Source organism: Temnothorax curvispinosus, unplaced genomic scaffold (assembly GCF_003070985.1).
Source record: "Temnothorax curvispinosus isolate PA1 unplaced genomic scaffold, ASM307098v1 QBEX01006737.1, whole genome shotgun sequence".
Lineage (NCBI taxonomy): Eukaryota > Metazoa > Arthropoda > Insecta > Hymenoptera > Formicidae > Temnothorax > Temnothorax curvispinosus.
In genome coordinates this window covers 140,866-152,340 of record NW_020216517.1, presented here as the reverse complement: position 1 = coordinate 152,340, position 11,475 = coordinate 140,866, and the positions used below count along the sequence as shown (strand labels likewise).

The window sequence follows — 11,475 nt, the reverse complement described above, 5'->3', positions numbered from 1 at the left end:
TCGACTCGGAAGTTGAGGGGGGGGAATCACTAGGCGGTATTATTGTTCTTTGAGTACTCATGGAGTGAAGTCCATCGAGTAGGCTTGTCATGTCCTTACTGGACATAAGAATCTCATAGTGCACAGTCAGCACAGTACATCGCGTTATTTTTTGAAAAGTTTTCTATTATCGGAAAGTTTTCGGTTAAAGTAGTAGTGAGTCGTTCGATTAATTCCTTTGTAGGCAGTCTCATAATTTTCATATGCAATTTTAAAATATGCAACATCTTATAAATCTCGTACCGTGCGAGTGTTTTATTATACCGGTACCTCAAGCGTTTCAAGTGTGAAAAGTAGTTGTCACGATACGTATTGCAACTGGACCTAAAGTAGTATTGATAGGTAAGAATGGCAAAACCTATGCAATAAAAATGCATCTGACACAACGTAAGTTAAATTTTATTAATGTGAGTAAGTGCGGTATTTTTGTATTCAGCGTTATCGCGAATGCGAAAAGATGACGAGAGACGCGATTTTTCTAAAGTTTCAGTAGACTATACGCTATTACCGATGTGTAGTTTTGGGGGACACGTGTCAGTTACTGTGAGAAGTGTAAGGTTAGGATATTGCTCTAAAAATACCACATTTACGACTCCACTAGTATATTACGCAATTTGACTCTTGATGAGAGCATCGATTGGCATGTTCCTCGTTATCTAGACATATTAACATTATTGATAATTTTTAGCATCGCCATAGTAGAGCTTAAAATGACGGCTTTAGGTTGTTCAAGCATACCTGGTTACATGCTAATCGTACAGCTAATGATTTTCTACAAACGTAACTTCCTGCAAAAATAATTTCTTGCAAACGTTGCACTCGAAGGAATCCGGCATCGCTTCCAATTTCTTCATTCTCCGGAGTCTTCATTTCTTGTCGCTATTTCGTCAAAATGTTACGTCATCCTCGCACCACCATTATTTGCAGGACCAGATTTGTCGCCATTATGATATCGTCACTGTAAATTTAATACCAGATTTATTATTATCATTGTTGTTGAAGATTATTTCTTTTTATTATTATTATCTTCTGATTTTTCTGAATCTTTTACTAAAATGTAGGCATAATACGTTTATGGCTGTGGTCCACTTGACGCTACAAATGCTTCGAAGCATTCCTCTTTTCTTTTCTTTCAATGAAGAAAGAAGGAGAAGAAGAACGCTCCAAAGAATTTTTAGCGTCAAGTGGACCGCAGCCTATAGCGTAAACTTACAAACGGGATCTTCGTGTGATTAGAGTAGCAGGATTTTTTAGGGTGACAAATTTTATATATGATTTGGATTATACATATTTAACGGACATATTAATCGTATAAAGTTTATCATGATGCATTTGCTCATCTTAAAGAAACATTTGAAGTAAGAACGACGCACATATCTTAAGGACGTTCTGGAGATTATCAAAATGCTACGAAGTTGATGAAAATTTGATATTATATTCTGTATTCGTTGAAAGAAAATTCTATCAAAGTTCGGGGCTAAATTTTATATTGATTCACAATTTAGATATAAAAAGTTATCAATTTTTGAATATCCGAGTTCTAACACGTAACCTTATGGCGTAACAGAGAAGTGTAACATTAAAAAATGATACCAATATAATGATGTTTTACACACAAGTAGATTATCAGCAAACAAAAATACAACAAGCATTTGAAACGATTTACAAAAATTTTTTTCGAGATTTTCTTTGAAAAAAATCGTAGTAGTAACAGTTATTTACAGTCACTAAATCTACAGTCTTTTACATTCTATTAGATTTGTCGTAACTATTTATATACATTTTTTTGTCTGGGGATCCCTGGAGAATTAATATCGGTATTTTTAATATTTCCTGTATTTGGTTGAAACGGTACCTCCAGAACATCATTAATACTGAGCGATATATGCGGGCAAACCGGAGACTTTATTAGTTTCTTTGCAACTATTATAAAATTCGTGAATTTGATTGGTATATACTTTTAAGAGAGAGAAGAGAGCTTTGATCAAAATTAAAAACATACACTAATCAGATTCACAAATTTTACAATAAAACGAGTTTCTCTGCTACCATTGGTGCCCAATACAGTGTCGCGTGAATCTCGTGCACAAGAGATTTATCTCGAACTTTGTCACTATTAAAAAAAACACGCAATTAGCACAAGTCTTATCTACGAGCGCGTAGAACACTTTTCACGTTTATCACGCCGGACCTGGCGTCTCGTCGGAAGGAAATCAAAGAGAGAAGGAGACGAGAAGGAGAAAGACCGCCGGCGAATTCTTCCGGTCTCGCGACGCAGCCCGCGATGTCGTCGGCGTCTCTCCCGCCGGTCGGAAATCCTGGATCTCGGTTCGGGCCAGGACGGGAGACGATACGTCCGGACGCGTGAAAACCCGGCGGCGGAGCGAGCGAGATGGGAAAAGTCGGGGCTTTCCTCCCGACCCCGGCGAGGAGAGGAAAGTTTACCGGAAAGATATCCGGGAAGTTGCAGGCCGGCAGGAGAGAGCAGCCGACGCGCGCGCGACCGCGGCCGACTCGCGCCTCTTTCCTTCCCCCCCACTATCAAACGCCACCAGCATCGCCTCGTTCGCGACTTCTGCGCTGTCGCAACCGAGTACCGTCTTCAGGGTTCTCCAGCCGAGCACGATACTCGTAGTAACGCTGGTTTTGCTAGTAGTGGAGCAGCGTGATGTGGTGAAGATAAGGTGGTGGTAGCGACCGATGCGAGTGGGGGAAAGGGTGACGGTGGGGGTGTTGGGGTGGTAGCAGCGATGGTGGTGGGGGAGGCGACCGCGGTAAGAGACGTGGCGCGGTGGCGACGATTATAGTCCGGAGCGGCGAGAGACGTAACGCTAAGCGCGGCACCAAGTTCGCGGATACAGCATCCAAACGCAAAGCCCGGCCTCCCAACTCCTGGTTGGCTACGCCATTCTCCGCGAAGAACCTCTAGCGCGCATGACGCGATTGAAAGGGGGGGAAGTCCGCGGTGTGTGGTGGGACTGAGAGTTGTGCATCATTCTGGGGAGGGGTGGAAGCCGCCAGAGGGGCGGGGAACCTAACAGTTCGGCAGCGCGAGCCGACGTGGGCACTTCGCTCTGTCCGGCCTTTCCTTCATTAAAATATTATATCCGTGCGTGTAGAGAGAGGAGAGAGCCGCGGAGCCCCGGCAAGAACCCTTGCCGCCGTTATCGCGCCACGTACGACGCACTTTTGTCACCCCCTCGTCAAGGACCCTGGCACGCTTGTTCGCCGAGGGGCTGCTTCTTCGCGCGGACGTAACGCGTTGTTTTTTTTTTCGTTCGTTCGTTCGTTACCGTTGTGATCATTGGTAGAAGAAAATAGGCCTGGTAACACCGCATCTCAAAAAGGACGGAAGCCCATTAGAAAGAACAAAAGCAACAGGAATATAAAGGAAATTTTGCGTTGCCACGTTGGAAAACCGACTCAACTTAGGGAAAGCAATTAGGAAAGGAACAACAAAAAGGGAGATATTAGTTCTTTATTAATTTTACTGGACTGAGATATTGAAAAGGAGGAAGAAGAGACTTCTCAAATGTAAACGGAAAAGCAGTGGCTCGGTGCATGGAGAGCATACATTCATTCGGTGCGAGCGAGTTGATGGGTCGAGTCCCGGAAGACACTAAGATGCAGTTTTGGGTACCGCCTTATAAAATATTGGAGCAAGAGAGGAAACTTATAAACAAGATAAAGCAGATACTTTGAACAAATAAAAATAAGGCATGTTACGGCGTATGTCCGTCATTCTCACAACGTGTCAAGGAGTGTTCGGATGGTAAACTCGCTCATCGGCTCGCGAACCGCCTCGAAGACTGTGTGTTGTGCTCCAATATCGTTCCTCTCAACGTTCCTATCGCGCTTCCTCCGTCCGTGGTTCCTCGACTCGCGCAGGATACCTAGTGGAAACTCGAATTGAAAGTGGAAAGTGCTAGACGCTGTTTTGCCAACGGTTCGCGAGAAGAGCGAAAGAGCAAAGGAAAAATCGCTTTGTGCTTCAAGAGAGTACAGTGAGAGTCCAAGGGTGCGAGTGCAACTGCAGGCAAAAAAGGAAAACCGAGAGTTCGGGATATGAACCCAGGTACGTGAAAAGTTGCCTCTTCATCGTGATCGCCGTGGTGAAGCGCAGTGATGGCCGCAGTAATGGTCGAAAATTTATTTTTCCACCGTTTTGCGATAATTCAGTGATCAGAGTTGATTTCACGATCGTGTGGTATATTTTGACAAGTGCGGGGATGTTCTCCCTCTTTCGTGGTGGTTCAAATTTCGATTTAGTGACAGGTGAGAAGTTCTGCAGGCGTTCTGCACTGCGAACGTGCATCTCTTTCGAAATTGCAAAGTGGTTGGTCCCTATTGATCTCTTGGTTCCTTGGATTCTGGTTCGTTCATTGTTTCTTATGATATACAACAAATTGTATACAACACAAGATCTTCTGAGTAACCGTGGTTAAAAATACTGGTTAAAACCAAGCTTCAAGACGAGGATAAGATTTCTAATAATCGATCAGTGGCAGAAAACCTTTAACAGAGTGGGCTCTATCCTCATTTTAGAGAGTTATGTAAACATCCTCAGAAGCACATTAATCTTTGAGTTCAGGTTCCTCGAAGAAATGTCAGCTGTTAGATTCACAACCTCAAATTATTCCGGCTGTAATATCCGCACTGTACCATTAACGCTGCTTTAAAATAAATAGAAAGAAAACTCGATAGAGTGAGAGATTTTGACGCTCGAAAGTCAAACATCTTGGATTTAGGCGTGACCCAGTGACGTCGATGCGAAGTCAACCAGTGTGCCGATTCTCATGTGAATTCGTGTGAACACAAAGAGCGTTCTTTTTGTTCTTTCGTGCTTGTACTATGAAAGATTAGCGGGAAGATTAATCGATAATTTTTTGCAACGTACGGAGTATCGTACTCGCGGAATTTCGGAAGAGACGCTTAGAAACGCGCACGATCCGTCATTGCGTTTAAAGAAAATAAGTAATACAACTTTCTCTTCCTCTACGCCCGATATATATCCCGTATAAAGACACACCGCGCACTGAAACAGCACACGTTGAAATCGTTCTCGATGTAGATCGTGGTTCCTCTTTGACGTTGTATTCAGTTAGTATGTGACGTGCAAAGATCTGAGCAGTTTGCAAAGAGCGTCTTCTTCTTTGTTCCAATTCAGCCGCTGCAATTGGGTTCCCTGCAGTTACCAAGTTTCCATATGTTGCAAGTAGCAGGCTTTCGCTAAAAATTTAGGAATATGTCATCGACTTTCGCACCGTTTCAATCCAGCGTGTTACGATTTCTTCTTTATATGCCAGCTGGACATCAACGTTAATAAACCTCAATTATATTCCGTTCAGGAAGATTTATCTTAGGTATCAATCATTGACAGCAAATCGATTACTTCGCGAAGATAAATGAAAAAAAAATTATTTAACCGTGACAGACATCGTCGAGGCTCTCGGAAAGCGAAAACCAGAAGCGCCACAACAAACTTGTGAAACTTTTCAAGAGTATCACCAATGTTTGGTGTTTGTCGTTTAACGTTTGACACCTCGCGCACAAAAGTTTGTACCGCCTGATACACAAAAGCGCTGCGGGAGAGAGTCATGTACATTGAGTATTTTGTGGCACCTGCTTCCCTCACTGGTGCGATACGGCCGAAGATGAAAATTGGAAAATGAAAATAGCGAAACTTCGGATAATATAGCACAAATAAAAAATTTCAGGTACACAAACTCGGAAGTGTGTAATTGTGGGTGTATGTAGCGTGTAGTGATGTGTGAATGTCCGCAATGTTGGGAACTCGGGTCCGTAGGTGCGTTACGCCCAAAGGAACTGCGCGGATCAATTCCCTGCGGGAGCGGTTCTTGTACAAAAAAGCTTCGGGATTCCTTGCCGATATGTAAAAATCACCGACAAGATTTGCTTCTCACTGGCTTTTGGCGGCGAGGGTCGAGAGGAAACGCGTGCGACACGCCAGATTTCGATGCCTGCGTAGATAAGAGAAACCGGTGTGAAGGAACGTCTGTTAGCGCCATATACCGCCCGCTATTTAGATATCGCGCTTTTGTTTATTTTTGTTTTCGGAAAAGTATCTTTAGGCGTACCTGTCAAAAACGCCGACAGTGCGAATTACCCGACAAAGCAAATTTTCATTAAATTTGCTTTTTTTCATTATATCCGATGTTGATTGTATAAAATATATTGTGACACGTTAGCTGTCTTTCAAATAAAATAACTCTTAAGTATTTTAGTGCGTGTGTGACGTGAAGTTATTGAATATTTAAACAATTTCAATTTTCGTGACAATTTTCTAACTACTTTCGCCTGCGTCTTGATCATCTTCGAAATTAATGCAAAAAATCTCATTGACAGAGAAATCACAGATTTCGGCACAGAGAAAAAGTCATCGTGATATCTCTTCAAGCTGTATCTCACAGGACGCGAAGAGGTATGGCTCCAAGCCTAAATTAATTGCTATCAGCAATTACTTTGCTGGGAACGAGTGCTTTTCCGGTCCTATCGCCAGCGATTAATGGGGGCCTGCACGAGCGTGAGATTTTTTGAGAAGAGGGAAAGGGAGTAGGAAGGCAAGAGAGAGAATTCACCATCGGGGTCAACGGTGTCGCGTTGCCGATACTTCTCGTACGTCGCGATTTATTCCCGCGAATGCTATCACTGGTAGTACAACGGCTCGCCGACTAATTAAACGCGATTGATATACACGAGAAGTTTGCGTTGCTGGGAAGCGTAATTGCCATTGCCGGAGGCGTGGAATGAAAATTACGAAAGGCCGAGAAATGCGCGGGGGAGGGGAATTTATCGCCGACTGTCTTTTCCGTTCCCCGTGATTATGATTCCGCGATCGTGAGAAAATTCGCGACGCGAAGCAGCGCGAGCGGGTGAGAGACGAGCGGCGATTATTGATTGTAATTAATAGTCTCTTGCACGCGCGCGCGGCCGGAATTATTCGTTGTTAATCGGCGACAGTTACGGCGAGGCGCAACGAACGCGCGCTATTAAGAGCGATATTTCACGACGGCGTCCAATCGCGCTTTACAAGCTCCACTTATGAAACTGATCCCGCGGGACATCTCGCGATGGTGAGGTATAACACGGACGTTTGCCTAATTGCGATCGTCTTGTCTCGCCTATCGGCAGCGATGTGTTTACCGTGACGATACGACGCAGGGATAAGCTAATCAGAATTAATCAACCTGTTATACATTGTAGACAAATATGCTCGTTAAAGTATATCGCAGGACAAAAATACATTTTATTGAAAGGAACACTACATGATACACCTGCTTTAGGTTAATGTAACGTAAAAAATCATTGAAAGAATAAATGTCTGTAAAAGAAGTGTGTTACAATTGTAAATTTTGTTGCAGGCTGTTTAAAGGATTAATTAGAGATACTAGAGATAGGAAATTCGGAACGTTTAAGTGGGAAAGTAATTTTCTCTGAAAGAAAGGTGTAACAACACTGTCAGTTTTTATTTCACAGTGCGTGCGTCCGGTTTTCTAATATTGCTGCAATTTGTTTAGTCAATTGAGGAAGGGAGAGAAAGGGGAAAGGGGTAAAATAGTTCCCCCGGGGCTAATTAATTACGACAACATGAACGTGTGGGGAGCACTCGCTCGCTCGCTTTCTCTATTTCTAATTAGACCGAGTGAGCCTAAACGAGCATACCGGGTTTTTTTTTATTCATGCGCGGTTTCGCGATGTCGATTATTTCGCAAATACATTAATCATCGCTCTCTCGCGAAATCGTTGACGCTGGCGATCATGGAAATGACCTCATGTGGAAAATAAATAACCGGCTACAAAATAACTCGTATTATCCTATATTTTATTATTTAATTGATTTTTATCGAAGAAAATCTCTGAAAAAAAACTGATTTATCCGCTTGCGATATAAGATTATGATCGTACATTATTAACTTACATTATTATTAATAATACGACGTTAACAGCTCCTAAGCGCATCTCATTGTGGGCAAGTACGGGCGGACAAAAAAGATTTGATTGAGATTAAGTGACTCGTTTCGCCAGAGCGGCGCCCATCTCAAAGTCGAATCCGCGAAAGGCGTTTAACAGTCGGCCGACGATAAATCATTAGCGATTGGTGGATGGAATATATCGTTTGGGCCCGTTATCGCCGCGGTTGCGAGCCGCGACTTGGAGCTCTCTTGCGGAAGAGGCGGCCGGGCGAACGGCAATTAAAATAGCCATAATTTATTATCTCGCGTTTGTGTAACTTGCTTATCTACGACTGGCGCGGAGGCGCGAGGCCCGCATGACAATTAAAACGCGCGTTAATATTTTTTTACACCCCTTTTATCGCGCGGAAATACAATCGTACGCGCGGCCGTTGGTCAGCCGCCGCTTCTTTCTGTCGCAAGCGAGTGACGAGCGCTATCTCGTCGCGCTGGCGCCGGCCAGTCGTCGAATCCGACGGACGCCGTGCGTTGAAATCACCGCGAAAAATTACTCTCCGCCGAAAAAAATTAACCGGGAGCTGTGACATCCGATTATTCGAGAAGTAAAAGCGTGTGCACGTGCATATGTGTGAATGTATATACGCTTAATCTATGTTATCTTAATCTTCATATTATTATATTGTCAATAAGTTATTTTAATTTCACATTATTACGGGTTTTACGAGAAAATATTGGAAAGAGATGAATGTATGACGTTTTCGTCAAAATTTTCGTAATATTCACGTAATGAGTGAGTACGGTAGACAATTTAATATGTTATCGTGCAAATAATTCAAGTGTATTGGTTAAAAGAAACGCGTTAGAATATAACGCGGTTGGTTTACAGCGTACTCGAAAATAAAAATTACGATTTTTAAATGCATCGCTTTTACATTGGTTCTCCGAACTTCCAAACATAATTTCCAGTGTCGTAAACCTTACCCATTTAAATTTCACGTCTGTCGATTTCGATGTAAAGGATTTCGTTGAACCATCTTTAACTTTACGACCCGTTTGATTGTCTGAACGCGAGTCAAAGGACTCGCCCGTCAAAATCTTCATTCGGGATTTAAGCGTGATCGCGCCGTCGTGCTCTTGATGACGATTCGAAACGTAATCCTGTTATCTCGCGCGATCAGGCTCCATTAAAACGACTCTAGCTACTTTCTCTATCTGAAACGATCGGCCGTTTAATGGACACTCCGATCGGCGGTGCCGGCCGAAGTCGGGCCGGTTTCTCGATTCGCGCTGATTCAATTAAAAACGAGGGCGTCCATTCTTCGGCACTCGCGTTTATCGCGCGGCCGCGTTAATTGACACGACGACCGTGATCGTCCGCGGCATTAAGCCGGAGAAAAAGTGGTCAAGTCCGATCGGTCCGCAGCGACTGGAAATACCTAGGCTACGAGAGCGGCGATACGCCTCGTCCTTTTAACGCTAACAATGCAGGACGTGAATTATGGTGATCGCTCGTCACTACGCGCGTTCTCGGCGAAATGCGCGTAAATTCTCGAAACGTGTACCTGGCGTGCGAGATAATTGACGTATACCACTTTACTGAGAGGAGGGATGTGTTCTTTTTTTCTGTAGTTTGTTATTCCGGATTTATCGCGTCGTATAGGAATAAGTTTATAAAGAAAGTTGATCGTATAAGGCAATTTAGGAATCCACGCCAAATAAATTATTCCTATAATATATTTATAGATGTAATAGTTTTTGCATGATCTCCGCGAATAGCTAGATAGAGTTGATGGTACGCGTAGACATACAGTCTGTGCAAACTGTGTGAAAACAACAGTAGTTTACGTCTGCTTGTGATAGTGCTATCTAGATGTGACTCCATTTGAAAATAACACACTTTGGTAATAACACAGGTACTCCATTCCATGGAGAACCTCAATTCGTCAAGCTATAGTATCTTCGAACTGATCGGTATTTAAGTCAGTTTTTCAAAAGCATGTGTAACACTAATATTTTTTACTGTTTTACCGTTCAGAGCGTCCGTAATGTATGAAGAGTTTTGTATTATTTACTCATCGTCAGATTTCAAAACAGTTATTATAGAATTTTAAATCTTTAATCGTCAACGCATACCGACGAGGTGGATTTTTACGTTATCTTATACCGCGCGTTTCAGCGTACGCTAAAATCAGCGGAATTAACATCGGGATCGCAAATTCGCCTGTTACGTCAATCTCGAGTATATCGCCAGACCATATCGCAAAATTCTGCCGACGCGCAAATTAAGGCTGAGCACGCAAAACCCCAAGCCGGTGACCTGGAATCCGTGATATTTTGCGTTCCGCTGAAAAATACGTGACGAGTGATTCGAGGACACGAAGCGACCGTAAAATTTTACGTCGCTGATTGAGCGCCGCCGATGCGACGTATGCACGCCCGCCATTACGTCGCTGCGACTAATCGCGAGCGAGGGAAATAAAACACGCCTCGTGGAATCGAGTTGGAATCGACGTGATGCATGCTAATGCGAGGAGCCGCGGTCAATCCTAAAAATCGCTCAAGTTATTCTTATTCACGTTATCCACGATTCATCCGCTTTACGAATTTTCATTAAATGTTTGCCACGCGATAATTTCAGAGTCTCTTCTTCGCCCAGTTTTTTTTTTTTAATATATATATAAATTGCATGCGTTTACTCTATTAGCATTAATCACAATTATTACGCCGCTCGCGGAGGAAATCGCGAGAGGTAACGCAACTTTGTATCGATGTAATTACGTTATCTTCACCCGCGTGATAAGATTGGCTCTCGCTAACCCGCTAACGGGCGTAAATATATCGCGGGTAATATTATCTGTGATGCTAAAATTAGTTACCGGAACGCGACGGTATCGTTACGGTTCGAATTGCTCGCAATTTCGTAGCGTAGCGATTATTCCGCCGTGCAGTTCGACATCGACGGTAAAATAAGGGAAGGGATGAGAGGGGACGAAAAAAGAGCGTGACTTGTCCCCGCGACGTTAGCGTTTTAGCGGGCCGCGTTTAACTGCAACGTAAAACGACCGGCTTTACTAATAAGCACAATTTATAATGAACGGGGCGGCGTAGGCCGCCGTCTGTCTCGTCCGTCCCGTCGATTACGAATTCCCGTTTCGTGCTGCGCGCTCCTAGATCTCGAACCGCCGCGCGCAACGGTGGCTTCCGCGGCGCCCTAATCTCGTATTCATAAAGAAGAGGCCACCCCCTCTTACAGAAGATTTGCATGAAACTCACAGAAATAAAGGATCGTACGCTATCTACGTCGCTAGCTACGAACGCATCCTGGCTGATTATTTTTTAAACTGCGACATCCGCCTTCCCTTCGATCTCCTCTTACTTTCGATGTTAGGTATATATGTATACATATCTTTCCCTTGTGTTATTAAATCGACTTTTGAAGCTGTACGAAACAAAAATGAAATTTCTCCGTTCCCCCTTTCGCGTCTCTTTGATCAGCCAGTTT

General features: G+C 43.5%; 1 protein-coding gene and 1 long non-coding RNA gene across 7 annotated transcripts in view; one reads left to right on the top strand and one right to left on the bottom strand.

The window, feature by feature from the left end:
* Positions 1-420: 420 nt before the first annotated feature.
* LOC112456285 lies at positions 421-2,623 on the bottom strand. Of its 4 annotated transcripts, none has more exons than XR_003040936.1 (3): positions 2,231-2,623; positions 2,042-2,152; positions 421-997 (listed from the first exon to the last, which is right to left on the bottom strand). It is a non-coding gene; the product is annotated as an uncharacterized LOC112456285 (long non-coding RNA). The 4 variants fall into 4 exon arrangements; XR_003040937.1 differs by having other exon boundaries at positions 2,089-2,152; XR_003040934.1 differs by having other exon boundaries at positions 2,042-2,623.
* Positions 2,624-3,094: 471 nt separating this feature from the next.
* The window catches only part of LOC112456284 (zinc finger homeobox protein 3), a 136,489-nt gene continuing 128,108 nt past the window's right edge, over positions 3,095-11,475 (top strand). For all 3 annotated transcript variants that reach the window (XM_025018713.1, XM_025018714.1, XM_025018716.1), the window contains exon 1: positions 3,095-4,114. The gene's annotated coding sequence lies outside the window, so the exon portion shown is untranslated. The remainder of the gene's footprint in view (positions 4,115-11,475) is intronic.